The sequence below is a fragment of the Protomyctophum bolini genome (genome assembly GCF_963924005.1).
Source record: "Protomyctophum bolini genome assembly, chromosome: 1".
Lineage (NCBI taxonomy): Eukaryota > Metazoa > Chordata > Actinopteri > Myctophiformes > Myctophidae > Protomyctophum > Protomyctophum bolini.
In genome coordinates, this window is record NC_137862.1 from 31,478,276 (window position 1) to 31,502,132 (window position 23,857).

The following is a 23,857-nucleotide window of genomic DNA, read 5'->3' on the forward strand; positions in this document are numbered from 1 at the left end:
TCATTTAGCTGGGGACCACTGGTGTAGAAGTACAGTCACACGAGAGAGACTGTACCCCCCTGGGCAGACCAAGGACCAGATGGCAGGATTACATCGCCACACTGGCCTGGGAACGCTTCATGATCCCCCAGGAGGAAGTTGTTAATGTTGCTCTGGAGAGGGAAGTCTTGAGTTCTTTGCTGGAACTGTTGCCCCCATGACCTGACTACAGATAAGCGGAGATTCCTCAAGATTCTTCAAAGATGTAGCATAAGATAGGGTGAAAGTAGTTTGCAGTTATTTTGATTTTGTAGTACCCCTTGGAGACCCCCTAGCACCCCTGGGGGTCCCCGGACCACACTTTGAGAAGCACTGTTCTTTGCATCATTTATGGTCTACGTATGTGTCTTGTTGTATTCTGGAGGTGTGAGTGTATAGATAAAGTGTAGATTTAAGTTACTGCCAATAAATGAACATAAAATAGCTTGGGTGGCAAAGTAGCTGTAAAGTAGCTGCCCACCACCGTGGAGGCTAAGGGTTTTTATCCTGCATCCGGCTAACGTCTATCCGAACACGAGGAAGCCGGGCGTACTCAACAGGCTCATGTCATTAGGGAGTGTTGGGGCGGGGGGAGTAGGACAGAGGCTCTGCATCCTTCCGGTGGGCCAGTGGGGGCTCCTCATTGGCAGGTGTGTGTGGGGAGGAATTAATTGGCATAACGATTGGGGAGGAAAAAAGCATAAAATTCAAATTAAAGACGTAAAAGGTCTGAAAATATATTTTTACATGGATTTATGTAATACTTTTTGCAATCTATTTGTTTTATAATGCACTTAACATCTGCTGCATAAATACGTGAGAAGGTTAATGTTTTCAGAGCCAGGGGTTGCGAGTGGAGGTGTGAGGACGTTTCTTAAGGTAGGAGGGATGGAGCGTTGCCATGGTTTAACAGGGAGATCTGGAGGAGACGTACTGTAGTGGCTGTTATTATGAATGCATGTTGCAGCCATTGCTTTGTCTATTGTCATGTATCACAGCACATTGTTTTCAAGGTTAATGGCAAACAATCAAACCATTACACTACAGCCATTCATTTTCGCCACCCATGCAGGTGTGGCTGGATGATAACCGCAAGGTTGCCAGCTCGAACTCAGGCTCCCCCAGAGTTAGTGTCGAAGTGTCCTTGAGCAAGACACTGAACCCCTAAATTGCTCCTGATGTTCTGGTTGGTGCCTTGCATGGTTTCCACTGCCATGTGTGTGTAAATGGTTGAATGTAATGCACAATCTATGTAACACACACACACACACACACACACACACACACACACACACACACACACACACACACACACACACACACACACACACACACACACACACACACACACCCCCACCCACCCAAGTGGCTCATGGGGAATATTAAAGGGACATACTGTACAAACACATTTCTCTCTTTTCATATAACAAGAAAAAAGGAGAAAAAAGCAATATGGCTCTATACTGGACGGCCCAGTTTACATTATTAATGAAAAGGATCAATAATTGATTATTGGATACAGATTGCCTCTGTACTTTATGTTCTATTAAACATTTAAGATGATGTGGACGTGGAGTTTAATCCCTGGATAAAGGTCAGCGATCTAATCATTTATTCTATTTAGAAGTTCAACCTTCCCAGAAAACACTGAAGTAAGCACATGTGATTAGTGAATAAGTTATGTTTATTTAGCTTGTTGAATGGTTGAACTGGTTGAATGAGTATAGGCCTAATTGTTGCATTAGAAATGTATTGATTCGTAAACAAAAAAGTAATATAATGTAAGAATTTAGAGAATGTATGAAGACCGACATCCAAGTAATTTAAGTAGTAAATTAAGTATTTTGATGCCAATACCTTTTGTACTTTTACTCAAGTAGGCCTACATTTTGAATTCCAGACATTTACTTACGTATTTCTAAATTGCAGTATTGATACTTTTTTACTTACAAGTAGAAATAGTGAGTATACTTTTTCACCACTGAGAATGGGCCTCGGGTCTTCATGGTTTACGGAACATCTGTGGCTGTTATGCGTTTGTAATTCGGACATGGTTCTCTGTAAACACCTCGTGAATATTCATGATGTTTCTCTCATCTTGCCCAGATACATATTCATATTTTGCATGCTTCACCAACAAGAATAATCCAGTAAATAAACACCATGTCAACTGCAGTATGTTATGATGGTGATATTACATCACATCATATCGTTGCTGGAAACCTTGTATGACCGAAACCAAGAAGACAAGATTGACAAATTGCAAAGGTAATGGCAAGGTGATTGTATGCTGGGGAGCACGGGAGGTGAACGAGTTGAAAACAAGCACTTCTTTTTCAATCTAACGGTGCAGCTGCTCACAAGATAACATAATATTACATATGACAATCTGCTATATGCATGAGATATGGACGTATAGCTGAAGTGTGAATCTTAACAAGTTAAACAACAAGGTCTTCTTGTTGGCTAAGACTGAGTCTGCTGTGGTTTAGTTGTAGTTGATCATACAGTGGTTCCCAAACTTTTCATGTCGAGACCCTGGTTGCGTTCGATGGCTGTAATTCGGTTCATTGTTTGACGCCGTCAGAACGCACCGCGATGCAACAAGTCGCAACGTGCGTTGCGACACTTCCAGGCCAAGGCTTCATCCATTAGGAATGGATTACATTCGCATATTTGATGTATTTACAAACTCTTACAATATTAATCACAACTTTAAAAACAGTTCCATCTTCTCTGATCCCACAGAGCACATTACTAAGAGCTATAGATCCACTGACATGCACAAATTTTATTGACTTGGTTTGTATATCCATTTATCTCCAACTGTGTGTGTGTGTGTGTGTGTGTGTGTGTGTGTGTGTGTGTGTGTGTGTGCATGCGTGTGCGTGCCACGTGCATCTGTGTGTGTGTGTGTGTGTGTGTGTGTCTCTCTCTCTCTCTCTCTCTCTCTCTCTCTATATATGCACAAAGTGATTGGTCTCGTTTTCATTGAATCCCACAGGAATCACACTACTGTAGTAAACACTGCAAATACTAAGTAACGTAGAGAGCCACATGTGCCTCTCTCTCTAGGTCGTCCTCAGACGAGCCTTCCATCGTCACTTCCAGTCATCCCGGTTCTCCATACATCTGGCCAGCTCGTTGGTGCTTTGCTCTCCTGTATCCACATGTTAGTATGTGTGTTGGATCCCACAACACCAGTTTGCTGGCTGAGTGTCATTCAGTGCACTGCAATTTGCATTCCTCACTTTTAGATCTTGCTCTGTTGAGTTGACCCATGAGCCCAGGTACTTGAAGTCATTGACTTCCATCAGAGCAGTGCCTCCTGTTGTTGTGAGAGGTGGATGTTCCATTTGGATGTTATAGGTGATCACCTCAGTTTTCTTGGCATTCAGCCGAAGGCCAACCGTGGCACACTCAACTACATTCTGCTCAAGAGCTCCTAGTGCTTGCTCCATATGGTTGGAGAGCAGGCTGATGTCATCCGCAATTCCGCATAGTCTATGTCTGTCAGGACTACTGCAGGGTGTCTTCTTGACCTCCTTGGTGTAAGAGTGAGGCTAAGATCCTGCTCTCGTCCACTGATAACTCACTGACAGATACAATAAAGAAGGTATTTGTCTCTCTCACACGCATGCACGCATGTCTCTAGACAACGCCATGGTTCCAACAGCCAAAAACCTTGGTGTTGTCCTGGACAGTCAGCTCTCATTCAAATACAGCGATCACTCGATCCTGTATAGGTTCACATTAAAACATTCCTCAGCCAGGTGTCAGCCCAGCTCCTTATCCAGTCCTATACCGGCATGTGAACTTAAGCCTCTCCAATTGATCCAGAATGCTGCAGCTCCCTTGGTCTTCAATACAACCAGCCAAAATTCTCACATGTCTCCCTCTTCTCCGCTCCCTCCAATGGCTCCTAGCTTCCAGCCTTGGCACACTTGTCTGTGGTCACCTCAGCACACTCAATTGACACACCTGCCAGCCATCAACTCTTCAGCCCTGACAGTATTTATACCCTGGTCTTCACTCCACTCATCGTCAGATCATTGCTCAACCTTTCATGGTAGTACTACAGTGTTTATGTTCTAGTGAAGTTATAGTTTAGTTATATTTCCTAGTATTTACTTGCTCAAGCAGAGCGCGCCAACCCGCCACTCTTGATGCGTATGCACCCTAGCAGCAAATTGTGCCTGATTTTCTGGGACCAGATTACATGGTGTGTATATGTATAACTAGCTCTCAATGATGACGTAAGAAATATGTGGATTAAAGGACCCAATGCCAGAGTGTAATTGGTTTTCGATGGTGACGTAATGACGATATGTTTTAGTGTTGGGAGGATTAAAGGTAATGCTCCTGTGTATACATGTATGTAATCTGGCACCACTGCCGTATCAGGCACAGTTTGCTGGGACGGCGCATACGCATCAAAAGTGGCGGGTTGGCTGGGACTGCGTACGGCGCAAAGTAACCACAGTATACCGCTAATCAACTTACAAATTACATATACATAGTATATATGTATAGCTCTCAATGATGACGTAAGCAATATGTGGATTAAAGGACCCAATGCCAGAGTGTAATTGGTTTTCGATGGTGACGTAATGACGATATGTTTTAGGGTTGGGAGGATTAAAGGTAATGCTCCTGTGTATACATGTATGTTATCTGGCACCACTGCCGTATCAGGCAACATTTGCTGGGACGGTGCATACGCATCAAAAGTGGTGGGTTGGATGGGTAATTGGTTTTCGATGGTGACGTAATGACGATATGTTTTAGTGTTGGGAGGATTAAAGGTAATGCTCCTGTGTATACATGTATGTAATCTGGCACCACTGCCGTATTAGGCACAATTTGCTGGGACGGTACATACGCATCAAAAGTGGCGGGTTGGCTGGGACAGTGCGTACGGCGCAAAGTAACCACAGTATACCGCTAATCAACTTACAAATTACATAGTATATGTATAACTAGCTGTCAATGATGACGTAAACATAAAATATACTCGATGGTGACGTAATGACGATATGTTTTAGTGTTGGGAGGATTAAAAGTAATGCTCTTATCTATGTATACATGTTTGTAATCTGGCACCACTGCCATATCAGGCACAAGTAGTCATTACGTAACATGCATAAAGTAGGTAGGTAGCAAATAGTTAAACCTAATAATTCAACATGTCAAACGTTCCTTCACAGAGAAACTGAGATTTGACAGTTTGTAGCGGTCGAAAGTACTTGCGCGCTCTGCTTGCGCACTAGTAGGCCATTTATGGCCTACTAGTGCGCAATCAATCAATGGGGGGTTATAGAAAAGCTCCTTTAACCTAACAAGCTGAAAATAGCTGTTTCCACTACAAAAAAGGGGACATTTAGCCCTCACAGGTAACAGACAGACAGCTATTTTCACTATTTTCAAATGTTTCGTCAAATAATAATAGAAAGGGAAGGGTTTTGGACATACCGTACAAGGTTTCCAACCAGACGGCAACCATATCTATCTTTTTTCCTTCACACGTCTGTTAATTTCACACAAGGAACATCTTTTCGGGGGAACTCTATTAAACCCACTCCCATTAATTACCATGGCGTTGGAGTGGGCTCGGCATGTTTGCGCGGAGTTCCACTTAAGAGGATTTTGAAGTGCTCTATAATTAAAATGCCTCTCCGCCTTGCGCCTTTCCTTAAAACGCTGTCTCCTCCACAATGCATACAAAGTGGCCCACTGTCAGTGGTGGGAAGTAACTAAGTACATTTACATAGTTACTTAAGTACAATTTTGAGGCATTTATTTGAGCATAGACCATCACCATCACCAGGACAATTTATTTAAATGGGGAAAATATAGATGTTTGCTTGTGTCGAGTCGTAACCCACAAAAATGGGTCCATGACCCACAGATGGGTCCCGAACCAGTGGTTTAACTGCATGTAAACTAATAGATATATCCATATAGCTGTGGACCCCTAGAACCCCCTCAAGGATATGGTCTATACAGCCAATCCCACATATTTCTTGTTTTTAGTTTTTTTAAGAGGTGCCGGGTTTTGCTTAACACAATCATTCCCGGGATTCCTTCAAAATAGGAGCTCTGGGGTGCCGGAAAGAAATGTCAGCCTTTACTCCGAGTAAAGAGCCAGCTGAGTATGCTGGCGTAATACTGTATTTGAAGAGCATCTTTACTTTGACTCCAGTATACGTGAGGTGAACTCAACGCTGCAGCGGTTCGTTTGATGGCAACAGTATTGAGACGTAACTGTGGTGTAACTGTGTGTGTGTCTGAGAATGGCTGTCCACTTTGTTGTGACACGCTATATATGCTCTTTTGTCTCTGGCAATCTCAACCGTTTCAAGCAGAACACAATTTTAAAAAGAAGAAAGTGAAGGAGGGGTTTAATTACTTTTCCATTCAACATCGCTACACTTGGTCTATTGATAAATGTGTGTAATCTGTGGCAGTGGTTCAGAGGGTAGAGTGGCCGGTAGAGCGGGAACCATGAGGTTCCCAATTCGATCCCGGGCTCCCCCAGAGTTAGTGTCTTTGAGCAAGACTCTGAACCCTTAATTGCTCCCGATGTGCAGGTTGCCTTGGATGTTTTCCTCCGCCATTAGTGTATGAATGTGTGTGTGTGTGTGTGTGTGTGTGTGTGTGTGCGTGTGTGTATCAGTGAATGTAATGCAAAATCTATGTAAAGCGCTATATAACACACACACACACACACACACACACACACACACACACACACACACACACACACACACACACACACACACACACACACACACACTTCATGTCAAGGTGCGCTTTGTCCATTTGTGTTCAGATACAATGTCCATGTATTTGCCAGATAATCGTATTTATATCCATAATTTGAAAATCCCTAAAATGCAAATTGATGGCTAATTGAAGTCCTAATTGAAGAGACTGAAACCCGATGCAGACTTGGGCAATTTCCACCACATCCACTATGTCCGATCATTCCCGTTCTCAGAGTGTTTGTCGACTTCAAGCCAAGCGTGACGACGCGCCATTATCTCGGCTAAAACGATTATAGAGAAGGTTTAATTTGCTGTATGGATGTGACAACAACAACAACAGGCCACATTGGTTCATATTGTGATTATGGATTTATTCATTGAATTGTTGTTTGCCTTCCTGTACGGTGGGTGATCTCTGGATTGTTTGGAATGGACAGATAAAGGAGGCGTGCATGACACCGACTCCTCTGCTGCTCCCAGAGGGGAGGGGATATTAGTGTGTGTGTGTGTGTGTGTGTGTGTGTGTGTGTGTGTGTGTGTGTGTGTGTGTGTGCGTGCAGAACTAAAAGACAAGTCCTTTTATGTTTGGTTGCGCTCAGGTGGTGTGCTCTGGAAAAAAGCAGATCTACAAGCTTACAATGGGTCACGCTGTGACATATTGTGAGCTTGTAGATTGGCTATCTTCAGCATTCAACCACGTGTAAAATCAGTCATTACCACGCCATCGAGGCCCGCCAAAATACATTGTTGTTGTCGACAGCATTTTTGGCGATCTAGTCGATTTAGTTAACTCAAATTGTATGATATGGCCCACAATTCAGCCGCTGCCCGAAAATTACGAATATAGGAGCTTTCTCTGTCCCTTAATGGTATTTTCGTCCAGCGTCACCCGCTATATTTTTTTTCCGGTATTTGCGCCTAGAGGTGTGGTCATGGGCGTGTTGGCAGTGGAGTTTAAAACCCGTAAGCCGTGTCAAATTAGTTTGGTAGAGCGACGCGGGCTGCGCGCCTGCATGGAGATGTCCTCCACACGACACTCTTCCATGGGCTGTAGACCGTAAGGCTATGAAGCAATACAGCACTAACGGGCAACGGATAAGGGATCTATTAAAGGCAATGGCACGTGGACTGGTGATATTTTTAAAAGTAAAGTAACTTGAAAGTAGTTAATTTCATAATTTAATAACTAAAGTAACTAGTTACTTTTTTAGATAAGTAACTATAACTATAACTCTTTACTTTTTAAAAGTAACTTGAACAACACTGGTGGCTTTAGAAAGATGAGACAAAAATGGAGCACTTAGTCGACTGAAACTAGACTAAAACGAAATGAAATTTTACTCAAAAGACTATGACTAAACTAATAGTCAAAATGTGCACTAGTGTAGTGTCCATGCAGTGCCACTTGTTGTATTCTATTGCCACTCAATGTATTACATTGTACCAGCATGTTAGACACAGGTGTAACATAATGTAATTGACATACAAGTGGAGGTGATTAAATGCAACACAGCTGTTACTTGATCATTAATGCTGAGCAGTAGTAAAGTAGTAAAAGGCAGTCCTGTCTCCGGGTGTTTTTATACAAATATCAGTGGCGTGCACAGATAGATACTAGGGGGTGCTAGAGCACCCCCTGCCCTTTTCCCTCTGGACAAAATTAATGTGCCCTTCTGAAAAAAACCATGGTGACATTGATCAATTCTTGATAAAAAGCTTCTAATATATTATTTAGGCCCCACAATCTATAAATCTCACACTATTAAGGCCGGTTCCATGTGCTGCACAAGGTGCTCTTTTTTCACTTGAGCACCTGCCCCTCTAAATGTCTGTGCACGCCACTGACGAATATATGTGGTTATAAAACACTACAACGTGTACAGAGCATAATAGCATAATGCTGCACACAGTACATGTGTATTACCGTATGTGAACTCTGACTGATAATGAAATAGCTGGCAGCGCAGTGCAGTCACCCCCCAGTAGCTTCATCCCTGCTCTATTGTTTAAGCCACTCGCTGGGTGACCCAGATACATCATTATTCAAATGGATTAAAGCACAATAAGCAAACAAAGGCTGGCAAGAGACGGAATGCTGCATAAGGAATGGAAAAGATGTATCGTTTATAAACAATCTCCTGTTTAAAGAAAGAAAAAAGTCATAATATATGCCGGTTTAACCTAATCAGCGATTTGAAAATTAGCCAATTAATAGAAACATTAGAAAGAAACATTTTGATAAAATGTGGAAATAAAATATTTTTGAAACATTTTAAAATAAACATGTTCCGAAAGTTGTGGCCGCAGCCCACCCATCTGACCACTTAACACGGCAGAGAATGTCAAATGGCCACTCATACAGAAAAGGTTATTATATTCTGACAAGGATTTTCACTTTTTCTCAGCAAAAGTCGGTTTCAACTTAAAGGACCACTTCACCACTTTTCAACCTATCTTCATATAATAGGTCCTCAGTAATAATCATGACAAAATGGCATGATTTTTTTCAGTCTTCCAGTGACATCATCATTAGGCAGATTTTTTTAAACAAGATTTTTTACAAAAATGTTTAGATTTTCATTATCGTGAGAAGGATGGCTTCCATTTTCGCAATTTTCGTATTGCAACTTTACAGGACTAATAAGCCTGCAGTTTCTATTAGCTTGTATTCCCCATCGATGATGTCACTGGAAGACTCTTTCTGAACTGCCCACAGCCCTCCTATTAGACACAGACCGAGTAGAAAATAATTGCGCAATTTTTTTCATGAATAACGGTGGCCTTGCTAACATTTAATTTGAATCACACAATAATTGGAAACGGAAGGGGGTGAATTTTACATTTGAGTTCCATTTGTGCCCAAAACTTTAAAACACACAAACAAATGCTCCGTCTCCATTTTGTTTCAGAACAAGAACAGTAATCAAACACAACAAAGGATGTTTTGTCCTCTACAACGTCTCGCCAGCAGCAGCCATATATCAACCGAACTCATTGTATTTGAACACCTGGGGCAGGAATTCAAGGTGAAAAGCTTTATTGTGTGCAGGAGACAGACTACAGGATGTTTTGCATATCGTTGTTGTCAGTCAGACAAAATAAAAATAAACTCTTATCTCCATACTTCGTAAATGAATGCCCTACTTGATCATACTTATAGCGTCACACAAAAGCATTAAAAGTAGCCGATGCATATCAAGTTTGTCGATCAGAGATCAGAGATGTCTATAACCAAAGAGAACGGGTCAAACTTTCACCCACCAGAACACTAATCCATCACTTGTGTACTTTGAATGTGCTATAGATTATACAGTGGTTCTCAAAGTGGGGTCCGGGGACCCCCAGGTGGCCTTGAGGCCTTGAGGGGGTTCCAGGGGGGTCCCCATACAAATCCGCAAAACAACCACATCACTCTAAAAACGAATGGCCCCCGGCGTCCGAAACGGTCGGGAAATGACAGAGTTACCGTGTGGGGGTACCCGGGGGGTCCCCGGAACATCCAGGCGCTGTGTACATTTTGATCCGTTTAACACCACAGATGTCACTATTGTTAAGACTATTAACAATTTTAAAGTTAAAACCAAAAGCATATAATTGGGAAGTGTGTTCTAATATTTGACTATTATAGCCAGATTATTATCCAATGTCTTCATTATAGGAAATGTAATGAGTTATTTCCATAAGGGTTAAAAAGTGCTATAGCCTATAGCACCTATCTTTAAAATATGAGATACAGCACCTATGTTTAAAAGGCGCTCAGTGCCAAGAATGTATTTTGACATATTTACTATTTTTATATATTTATTATTGATTCATGTCTCACTGCAGTCTCGCTGACATCCACTGTCAAGCAGCGTCCCCATCTCCAGGTAACGCTCGGCTCACCTGTGGTCGGTCTATTAACACCCCGAGCGGCATAAACTCCGTCCTATCAAAAAGTAACGCACAGTGCTCAGGATCGAGATTAATATAAGGACAGAGATTTATTGATATCAAAACCGATCGCATCGCTCCACAGGCTGGGAGCGTCTGTTGCACAACATTCAATGTAATTTCCGTTTGGGACGTCATCCAAAATGTTCCCCCCCATTTTAGCTGATCAGATCGAAAATCTTAAAACGTGAATAACTCTTAAACTAAATCATTCCGTCCAATTCTAAGCAAATATTATGTTTAGACGCTAGTCGCGTTAGAATTAATCATACCTCCCGTTGTTGTCGATTGCCTCGGGGGTGTTTTGGCTACATCTAGCTACTTCAGAAAGAAAGAAAGAAAGAAAGAAAGAAAGAAAGAAAAAGAAAAAAAAGAAAGAGGTTGATAAATGTATCTTGGAAAGAAGACGGAAGCATGATGAAAGTGTTGAGATGTTAAGAGCATGCAATTTTAATGTGGAGCGGACCTGGTTAGCTGCAGGTGACTTTATGCTGGGCTGATGGACAGCTGCAGAGAGTGCAGTGAATATCGTCTCTCTGGCAGAAACCTCATCTCCATATTCTAACTCGTGTGTGGGGTTTTTTTCCCGTAAATTAACGCATGTCGAGCTTGTGGATCCGCCATACCTCTTGCCGTTTTTTTATTTGAATCGTGAAAAGGAAGAGTCTTGGTTTCCATCCGACAGAGATGATAATATGCAATCCACTGTGACGACAGCCAGGATCTGCTGCATGGGTGGTGACTCACTCCTGGCTTAAGAGGTATATAGAGGTGCATGTATGTGTGTACTGGAATCAATGCAAAATTAATGTCAGCATTTGAGCATATATATATATATATATATATATATATATATATATATATATATATATATATATATATATATATATATATATATATATATATATATGTGTGTGTGTGTGTGTGTGTGTGTGTGTGTGTGTGTGTGTGTGTGTGTGTGTGTAGTTTACCCATATACAAGACTCTAGCCAGAGGGGGAAATCCTTATATAAAGTCTAAATATTTCATGTGAACACACATATTCCATTTGAATGCTATAACCCCCCCCCCCCCCCCGCCCCCTTTTATAAAAACCTGACATTCACTATATTAACCAAAGGCATGATTGACAGCAAAATATAATACCCTACCTATTATAATTTCCGAGGATGATAAGGTACATTCTCCATCTCTTTTGGGTGGACCATTTGTGTTTGAGATTGTGTGTTTCTCTAGATTCAGGATTGAGGACGCATACAAGCATACTGGAATAAACGTGAATTATTTCCTCCCGCTAAAATGAATATGGCAGCTTTGAAGTCACAATGCAGAACAACGATATAACGTCTGACAATACTGCACTAATACTTGGGCTGTCTCCGGGATAATATGACACAAAATCCCAAAGGGCCACACGTTCCCAAAGGGCCACACGTTCCCAAAGGGCCACACGTTCCCAAAGGGCCACAGCGTTTGTTCCCAAAGGACCACGTGCTCCGTGTTCCATAAGGACCACGTGTTCCGTGTTCCATAAGGACCACGTGTTCCATGTTCCATAAGGACCACGTGGTCCGTGTTCCATAAGGACCACACGTTCCCAAAGGGCCACACAGAACACGTGGTCCCAAAGGGCCACACAGAACACGTGGTCCCAAAGGGCCACACAGAACACGTGGTCCCAAAGGGCCACACAGAACACGTGGTCCCAAAGGGCCACACAGAACACGTGGTCCCAAAGGGCCACACAGAACACGTGGTCCCAAAGGGACGAGAGTTCCTCAACACTGCACGGCTTGTAAAGTACGCCTTGCTAAGCCATGAGGACCATAGGGCCCGAGATTCATATATATAGATAACTTTCAGCACCATGGAGAGATCAAGCAGATGGTTATCAACTTGATATCGCCACTGTTGTCCAGAAACCTTGTATCTCCACATTTTAATGTTTTTTAATCAATGCAAATGCAATGCGGAAGTGCAACCGAGCGCTCAATGTTAAAGCCCAGCTGCACGGTCCGCGACCGTCCGCCTGCAGTCCTTCCTCTTACCACTAGTTTGCGCATCAGTAGATGTTTACAATAATCAGCATATTACATTATATTTATATTGAACTCACTGCTGATTTTGTCTCATTTTGAGCAGAAAAAGGTAGTAAGCATGCACGTGCATGTCAGATCCGTATAGGGTGTCTAACATGTGAGTAAAGGCAAAAATATATATAAAAATAAATAGAAAATAATATATATTGTGGCGTCTCGGTCAGGGACCACGCGCCACGGGTTTGCAACCCCGGAGAGAGAGATGGAGGCGGAGAAAAGTGCTGTCAGCTTGGTACTTCCCACGTCACCTGTTCGTCTATACCAGATTACCTGACACCTGTGCACAGACGCCCAGGCATATGAAAGCATCTGTCCTCCTCGCCCCCACTATGTATATATATATATATATATATATATATATATATAATTACTCAATTAAATGAAATTAAAGAAAGACGAGTTCCCTCGTCTTGGCAAAGGCATGATGTGGAGAGGACGTTGGACCGTGGAGTTGCATGATTTTCTTTCCCACAATGTGTGCGGTGATAACAGTCTCAGTATATATTTATTAATACGGGGAGCGTCAGATGGTGGATGAGAACTGTTTCTTACGGCTCCCAGGCTGTGCAGCTGGCAGCTCTGACAAAGGGATGTGCAGCTGAACAGGTGGCCGAGCGAAATTGGCCCGTTTTGGGTGATTTAAGCCTCGTGCCTACAGGGGAGAACAATGAAATCCAATTATCTTTCTGCAAAAAATGCGTCCAAATGACTCCAACCATGGTATTGCAATTCAAACTGAGCACGGTCGTGCAAATGGCCTCATGACCAGAGAAAGTATGAGTATTAGCATATTTAAAATCACTTAGGAAAACGATGGTGTGTTTATAGGCGTGCATGCAAGTACTATATTTTATTGTATTACACTCGCGACATTATTCTGAGAAGAGTACTGGCTACGACAGAGATATTGAGAAATATTACTTCCCATATTAGATGGAGTGGGGAACATACTTTGGTCCGACATATCATTGCTTCGAAGGAGCATTGGTCCGACTCGGGATAGGGTTGGGGGTTAGGTTTAGGTGTGCTGCCCCGTGCTTGCGGTTATGGTTAAGGTGAGGGTTTGGGGTAGGTAGTCGATTCGGACCAATGGTATGTCGGACCAAAGTATAGTAACCAAATGGAGTGTGTGTTCAGGAATGGGTCTCTTCAGCTATTTAGTAAAACAAAAGTAGTGGTTCATGGACCACGGGTGGTTCCCAAACCTTTCAGGTCGAAACCCAAAAGAGAGATTAAACGTCTGTCTGGGACCAACACTAGTGAAAATAGCAGATCTACTGTACAAGCGCACAAAGCGTCGCTTTGCACAGTGTTGCGAGATCGGCTATATTCACAACTTATTTTTAATTAATTGAAACAAACATTTTTAATTTGGAAATACAATAAAATACAAGTAAAAGTGCCATAAAATTTTACCTATGTACAGTACTTAAGTAAATGTAATTATACTTTCCACCACTGTCTAATATTGACTGCAGTCAGAATCTCACACACTCCCAGTGTGCTCAGAGGCTTTGCCTTTCCTTTCCTTTCCTTTTCATTTCTCCTCTGTAATTGATTTCACTGTTCAGCGGCTCTTAAGCCACGCTGAGAGAAGAGCCACCGCGCTCTGCTGGAGGGGGATGACATTGAGGGATCGACTGGAGCACACAGTTCGCTAGCGGCCCCATAAATACGCAGGGAATATGAAGTAGGGAGCCGAGCTGCATGGACCACTTCAAATGTCCTCGCTTGCCTCCAGGAGCTGTACGCGGTAAGAGGCGTGTTGTCAAAGCTGCAGCGCATCATCAAGGAGAGTCGCTATCCCAGCCAGTCATCAGTCCTTATCAAGACCATGCAATGGGCCTGGGCCGTGGCTCAGCGGTCCAGGCACAGTGGCTGGTAATTCAGTCTGGCAGTGTGCCGTGGGCTCAACTCCCGATCCCGACGGCCATGTCACCCCCCCATCTCTCTCCCCATTTCCTGTCTTTCTATCCCTCCATAAAATAAAATATAAAATAAAGATGAAAGCCACAAAAAAACATTAAAACAAGAATTCATATGAATAATAACCAGCAGCTTCTGTATCTATGTGTGTTTAATATAAGGGGGTCCGGTCGGTGCGGTGGTCTGCGGCAATGTTCCTTCTAATTTGTTTTCGGTCTGAGTAAACACTCAGCAGACATCAGCAACTGCTGAGCAAACATACATCACCTTGACACCAACTAGCCAAACATTAGATAATGCGAAGTGAGAGCCCCACACTTCACACAGATGTGATTGTTTTGTTTTTTTTGTTGCCAAATGGATTTTGGGAGTGAATCAATGAATAATTACATAAGGCTACACAATACAAGTTACAACATTTTTGTTTAATGTCAAGGTGGTAGGCGAGCAATTTTAGGAATATTCAGGTAGTCTCTAGTGGTTTTCAACCTTTTCCAAATTAATTGCATATTTTTTATCCGTTCTAAATATACCTTAAATCAGTGGTTTTCAAGATTTTTCATATCAAGGTCCATTATTTATTCTGCGAGTTGGAGTGTGTGTAGAAAGGTATTTTTGAAATATGCGGACTTGGCAAACCACTCATCAGCAGGACTTGCATTGTCAGTCTCCGGTGTCAGTCTCTTGGTTGCAAGTTTTACACCTAGACATTAACCAGCCGCTTTGCAAGCAAGCAAGCTGCTGGTAAAAAAGACCATGCAATGGAGAAACTAAAACATAATTGCCCAGGCTCCTATAGTCATTCTAGTGGGCGGTCCCTGCGTCAACTCTTTCCCAGCTAAGGGGTCATTGACCTGAAAAGACCTCTGCTGTAGAACACTCATTATCATCACAGAGGTAAAACAAATTGAAAAACAATACAAACATATAATAATAATTTGTCTACTCTCCCTGGAGGCAGATGAGAAAAATAGATTATGTCTTATTGTTTTTGCAGGTAAATTCACTGTGATCTGTCCCGGATAAACAGATGGTCATTACACCCATGACAATACCTGCATGATTCTTTCATTCAGGCTAACAATAGAAGCTTTATATAAGACTCATATCACTGAAGCCAACTCAACTCAATCTCTGCGGCTTTCTATTGTGTTAATCTCCAGAGCATTGTTATCGGTCCGTTTCCAATTATCTATCCAACTCAACCCAGGGTTGTGTCTGGGTTCACTTTCTTCACTAGCTCAGAAATTTTAGATCTGGTATCACGTTATTATCTTCATGTTTATGTTCTTTTGGTCTCTCCATCTTCAATGCCAGAGGTCACAGCGGGTCACGCTCGGGTCACATTTTGTAAAAACACTTGAGTTGTTGAGTGGTTGTGTGTGTGTGTGTGTGTGTGTGTGTGTGTGTGTGTGTGTGTGTGTGTGTGTGTGTGTGTGTGTGTGTGTGTGTGTGTGTGTGTGCGTGCGTGCGTGCGTGAGAGAGAGAAAGAGAGAGAGAGAGAGAGAGGATATTGTTGTTGTCCATTGTAAAAGCTGCAAAGAGGAAGAATGGGACTGGTGGACAAATGGTAACCGAAGGTGAAGGTACTGTAAACAAAAATCACAGTGACACTTGTGTGAAGTGAAGGGCTTCCAGATTTTTGGGGGGCATGTTGATGTTCTTGCTTGTTGTCATGTCCGTGAAAAAAAAAATTAAATAAATGTATTACAATATGTATTTATATCAGCGAGATGACATCTTACGTCATTTACATCTTATTTACATCTTACTTTGTTATCATATCATTTCCGTGTTACACCCACACAGCTTTCTGCCTATTTCTATAGTCATCACTTTCAATATCACTTATTTATCCTGTATGAGTTCTCTTTTCTGGTTAAATAAAATCCCAGTCATTTTAATTTTTTTACTATATGGCTGGAGAGACCGGGAGACTCAAACCCTGAACAAACCCTATACCCCTATAGCAATGACTACTATCACAATATAAAGCTATTCAACACTGTTACTGAACAAACACTCTATAGCAATGACTACTACTATCACAATATAAAGCTATTCAACACTGTTACTGAACAAACACTCTATAGCAATGACTACTACTATCACGATATAAAGCTATTCAACACTGTTACTGAACAAACACTCTATAGCAATGACTACTACTATCACGATATAAAGCTATTCAACACTGTTACTGAACAAACACTCTATAGCAATGACTACTACTATCACAATATAAAGCTATTCAACACTGTTACTGAACAAACACTCTATAGCAATGACTACTACTATCACGATATAAAGCTATTCAACACTGTTACTGAACAAACACTCTATAGCAATGACTACTACTATCACGATATAAAGCTATTCAACACTGTTACTGAACAAACACTCTATAGCAATGACTACTACTATCACAATATAAAGCTATTCAACACTGTTACTGAACAAACACTCTATAGCAATGACTACTACTATCACGATATAGAGCTATTTAACACGGTTACTGTCAAACACGCTATAGCAATGATTACTATCACAATGTACAGCTGTTTAACACTGCATGTTTGGACACTAAATACCTCTATCACATAGACTAGGTATTTATTTGAACAAAGACTATCACTTATCCCATCCATTAAATTAATGCTAGTGCTCAAAACACCTAAATGAAACATGCCCACATTATGTTATTAACTTCAGCTACAGTTTATCCATTCATGAATGACGATCATGATGAACTTTGACTCCTTTCTGTCAATCTCACATCACGTCATGCCACATGAGGAAATGGTTGCTATATGAGGTCTCTACCCTGACACTTTCAATAATCTGATTGGCCGCCAGTTTTACTTTGTGGACTGACAGGCAAAGACACACACGCACCCACGCATGCATCACTCACACTATCTCTCTCACACACACACACACACACACACGCACACACACGCGCGCGCATGCATGCACGCACACGCACACGCACACGCACACACACACTGACGTGTGTCACCGTCAGTCCTCAGACTGCTGAACAAGGTCATGTTCAAAGTGAAGTCTTTGTTTCCTACAGTGTGTGATGATTCCCACTGCAACATTCAGCTGTCTGTCACTATACCTTACCACAACCCTCTCTACACCAGGGCTGACCAACCTTTTTAGAATGGGATTTGTATTTAACACTTTGTCTGTCAATGACGTCTTTTTTCCCAATGGCGTTGGATGCCGCTGTTCGCTAACTTATGGGTAGCCATTCGTTTCGGGGGTTCCCAGGACACCATGTGACACGTCGATCATATGACTGAAAAAAATAAGCTTTCCCAAGCTTGTAGGAGTCGGTAGAAAAACATTACATGATGCATTCCTATAGTGCAGTGATCGTTCTACACCAGAGCCTGTAGCTTTCGGATTTTCGCGTATATGGATCATGATTATTTCCTGATTCTAGCACATCCGTGCGCATCATTTGAGGGCAGTGCCCTCAATACTCTCATTTGTGTTTATTTGTGTTATTAGGGGCACAGGGCAATATAAACTTGTATCTCCCTGCTCTTAAATGCCTCTCTTCCAACTGTGCTGAGCAATTAAGGACTAACATAACATCACAGCCTGTACGCCGGCATCAGAAATAATATTCAAATTTCCACTGGTGCTTGTAAAGCTATCGATTGCACCTTCTGTTACTATAATTTTGTAGACTATAACTATGAAGAAAAATGTTCGCCACCTACAGTACACTGAAAATCAGGTATTACGACGCCATCGAGGCCAGCCAAAATATTTTGTGTAGAATAAATCATCTGCACATTTAGTCGACCAACATCTTATCTTATGGTACTTTAGTTGACTAAAACTACTCTAAAACATTTCAGATGACTAAAATAGCTATAAAAAAATGTGCCGTCTAAATCAAGACTGCCTGGGTAGTAGCAGTCAGACAGTGTTTGGAGAGTGCGTTACGTTTGACACAGTGTGACTTTCTTCTTAATCCAATCTCTCAGAGCTGCTGTGAGACCGTGAGGTTAAGCAGAGGTGATTCAATTCTACCCATGCAGCACCTCGCCACTTCATAGCTGCAGCTCATTGGATATTCTGCCCATTTAATCCCATAGGGGGAAAATGATGGCTGTAATAGCTGGGTGTTGATTGGTCATGCTGCCATGTAGGCCCTCTGGGTTCGTTACTGGACGCTCACCAATCAGCTTGGAGCTTATTACTCTTATTGCCCATTACTCTTTTATAAGTTCCTTGGCCATTTGGGAGACCCTACGTGTAATTGCTTTGTGGTGCCAATAAAATATGACGATTAAGCAATGAATCAATATAAAATAGTTAGTTTTCTTTTGTTCTTTCTTTTTGTTGCAAACAAGCACACCACATTCATCATTTCAGATAAACAAGGGCATATGTATTTATTTGAACTGCAAGAGTTACATTATGTACAGTAGCATAAAACAAGTAAGCAAAGTGCTGGAAATTGCAGTAAATATACAGCCCATTACATGGACGATATTAAACATTTATAAGTTAATTTGTAGGTTCATACTGAGGTTATAAAACTTAATGTGCACTCAATTACCACTGCAGAGGGAAGTTATATACCCTAAAGAAGAACTTTGTGCAATATGGCAATATGAAAGGCAATATGAAATAGGATATTTTCCTCACCCAACATTCAAGTCAGGAGGCCACAGCAGTCAGCCTTTGTCCAAAATCTCTGAATTGATTCAGAGCTAAGCCCTCAGAAATGTTCCTTGACCAAACCTTTTTCTTCAGATCTCAAAGTTTTCCGGCCCCACTACTCAATTTCTGATTTAGGGTTTATTATTGGCTTTACAGAGATTTTGCATTACATTCACCCATTCACACACACATTCATACACCGATGGCGGCGGAAACCATGCAAGGCACCAACCAAGCACATCAGGAGCAATTAGGGGTTCAGTGTCTTGCTCAAGGACACTTCGACAGCAACTCTGTGGGAGCCCGGGTTCGAACTGGCAACCTTACGGTTACCATCCAGCCACTCTACTACCCCTGAGCCACCGCCGCCTCTTTGACAGTCTCTTTGACAAACCACCACCAAACACACTTTTTGATACCTAAAATGGAACACTTCCTGTACTTTTATAGATGTTCCTGGTACTATTGCTAACATGCTTTTTCACCACAGCTTCCCCTATATGATCAAACCGCGTGTCAACAGAAAATACATGAAAATCTGTTTACCTGACGATGGCCAGAGGCCGGAACTATAGGGGTGCATGATTATGAAATTATGACCGATATCCGATTATTTGCCGATGCCGATTCTGACTGATTACGATATTATACAGAGGACCACAATGAAAACAAGCCTAGGCCCTGGGGGCCCAAAGCCTGTTAACACCCTGAGCGGCAAGGACGAAGTTCTCCGCCAGAGAGTCAAAACCGATCGCATCGCTCCACAGGATGGGAGCATCTGTTGCGCAACACTCTATGTTATGAATATTATTTTACCACAATTGGGGGAAAATACCCAGCGTTACTGATAGTGTGACAATTTTCGCGTTCTAGGGTTAAAGTTACTTATCCTATAATTAAAGGGTTAAGCTTCATTCAAACCTAGCTGGATAGTTTGAGCACCGGGATTACATACAAAATCAATGCAAAGACGCTTATTAATCTGCCGCGGACGAAGCCAACGGTTGCCTGGTATCTTCGCCCCAGTTGTAAAAATCCAACTGAAGCGACCTCCAGTCCCGACTCCACGCATCGCATCCTGACAGGCAGGATCCCTGTGGTTTTATTCATCCAAAAACAACATACAAGCCCTTTGCAAAGACATAGGAAATTATTTTGCTGCTCATATGATATAGTAGCTGGAATTATGTTAAATATATTGAACCAAGCTCGGTCCAGCTCAGCTGTAGGTGTTTCGAGTTACAAAATGGAACAAGCGGCTCCATTTGGTTACATTCTCAAAGTTAGGGGTGTCCTTTTTGATCTGTTATCAATAATATACTAATCAATAATATTATCCACCACTCGAGGGAGCGGGAAGAGAGCTACAGTCCTTGCATGGAAGAAGAGAGCTGGAGCGAAGGGCCTTTTATTTTACCAACACTGACCTGTGCGACCAAAGTGAAGCGATTAAAGCTACTGCAAACAAATCTTTAGGTCTGAATGCACCTTCAAAGTGTGGTTGTTTGGTTGTGTTAGCTGTGTAGGTCCTATAATTAAAGGGGACAGGGAGACTTAATGAGCTGTGACTAATTTAACCATGCAGAGTCAGCTAAGGGTTGCAAGCAAACTGCACACATCCTGGCATATTAGCAGAATTAAGCTTGTGTAAAACCATGCTAACCAGTACAGCTGGTACAAATGGCCTGACATACAGTATTGGCATATTTGCGTGCGTGCAAGACATTTTACTTTGTTTTATGGTTAAAAGAAATATATACTTATTACAATTAGGTCAAAGTTATTTAGATACTTTTTACAATTAGGTCGGAGTTTGTAGACATTTAGGTTTGTTCCGGGGTTGAAGCTTGATTCATGAATTTTTGTTGTGCACCAATGTTACACACTGCAGTGAATAGTGAATCAACAAGCTCAGTCACGCTTTACGTACTTCTATATCGGCAATTGTTGTCTCTTTTGGGTGGCAAATACAAATACATAAAATTGCCGTCCTCACAACTAATAGATATATAACACAAACGTGTGTGTATGCATGTGCGTGCGTGCGCACATATGCGTGTTCATGTTCATGGGCGACGTTAAGCCCAAAAAGTTGGGTAAAATGCTGAGACAAGGGTTTCCTGAACAAAGCATGGATGGAGGCGTCGGTCGTCACACCGTTTGGTACAGATCAACTGTAACCCTGCCAGGAAGGAGAGCACCGTGACCTAATTACTCACTCTCCTGATTAAGTCAACTCATTCATTATTAATTAATTCACACGTACTTTCCTTTCCTTCTCACACATACAGCCATTTGTACAGCCTATTTTTAAACCCATCATCCAGTCAGCACCAGAACCACGCACTGTTGATTTGTCTTTTTCATCTATGGCGAAACTATGACGAAAATGTTCAGTCGACTACCCTTTCTCACTGACGAAAACTAAGCTATAATGACTAAAACTTTAACTAAATACATTGACAATTTTGTCAACAAATAAAAACTAGAGTATATTAGGGAGGAACTAGTGGAGAAGAGATCCAATAGAACTAAAAGACACATAATTTTATGACACGATGTGAGCTCTTAGCTATTTGCTATTGGCTAAAACAAAATATAAATTTGCTGTCAGAATCAACACAGCTCCTGACCTCCAGAGTAGCCCTCCTGGCTCCTGCTTGACGTATGACAGAGGCACACCACTGGACTTAAGAGATTTGCCGATGGCTCACCCGAAACCGGACATCATCCACTGGGATGAGTCGCTTGAACGCACTGCGTCCCGTCGGCCCACAGAGGCAGCACAGAGCAGGAGGGGCGGAGGAGTGACAAAAAGAGTCAGCCTGTCCAAAGCCTTTAAGCCGGAGACCAAATCATCCACTGCTCCCCATGATGAGGAGTCCCCACAATTCTACTCTCCAATGTGTCAACCTAAAAGATATCTCAGTCCATGCAGCCACAGGGCCAGTGGCCACCTAGAATTACAATTTAGGCATTTAGCCTTAATCTAGTGTGATTTACAGTAAGCAAGAACAACAATACATATAGAAATAGTCAAGAATCATAAGCAAGCTAAGAACCTAACAATCAACACTATAGAGTGTTATAAAATTCTATCTAAATTACGAAATTACACAAGTTTAACCGTTGCATACTGTACACCTGTAAGGTCGTCGATCGATGCTATAGTGCAAGTGCTACAGGCTAAGAAGGATAATTGTAGGGTTGGATCCAACTTTGTTGATATGCGGGGTGCAGAGAGCCTGCCATTGATTATTGATAACCCCAGCTATTTTACACAGAATTTCTGTGTAAAATAGCTGGGGTTATCTGTTTATCTTTGGAACACTGTTCTTATCTGACACAATCTAAGATTTCAATGGGGAATTTTTATTGGGAAAATAATCCATGACCCAGGGGGCTAGCGCCCTCTAATGGCAGTGATGTTAAGCCCTAACCACACCAAAGGGTCACCATGCAACTCCTTGGGTCCAAACGGTTGCAGGAGTTAACGCTAAAACCGGCTCGACCCTTTGGTGTGGTTTGGGCCATTGAATTCCATGCGTTGAATCACTAGGGTCAATGTGGGTCAACATGCAACAAGACATATCACACCACAGGGGCAATGCTAAAACCATCTTGGCCCTTTGGTGTGGTTAGGGTTTTAGACTTCATGCTCTATGGATAGACAGGACACAGGGAGAGATTAGGGGAGTGACCACTGGGACACGTGGTCAGGCATCTGAGCCTATGTGGTACTCACTATCGGCTGCCCCGGTATAGTATTTATTTATTATAGTGAACATACTTTAATCCAAAGACTTGAGCCCCTTGAGTTGCAGCAACTCGTTTTCACTGGTGTCCTCAAATGTTCTTGTTTGATTCCCTTAATGTTTTTTTTTCTTCAGCACTGGACTGTATATCTGTATATTCTGTAAAGTACTTTGCACATTTTGATTCGATAAGAACTCTATAAATAAAGATGATGAATTATAACCATAACACAGTAAACAACAGAATGCATTTTGAACATCATTTGTCAGATGATGACAAAGCAGTAAGGTAATTAATTGTGTTCAAACAGCATTCTCTCTCTCTCTCTCTCTCTCTCTCTCTCTCTCTCTCTCTCTCTCTCGTATCCTTGTGAATGCAGAGTTCCAAGCTAAAACGTGAAATCAAAACGATGTCAGGACACAAAACGCATCCCGGAAGGCTGACAGCGAAGCAGAAGATAACAATCCAATAAAGAACCTAAATTATTTAATATTATCCCGTCGAGCAGAAGGGTTCATTTTTTTTTAATCATTTGGGAAGGTAAGTGTACTGTATTAAGTAACCTGACACCAGTTGATGACAATATTGAGGAAACTGACGTAGTCAGGTTATGTATTAATTGGCATAACATTGGGGACAAAAAAAATAAAACTGCATACCGGTAAGTAA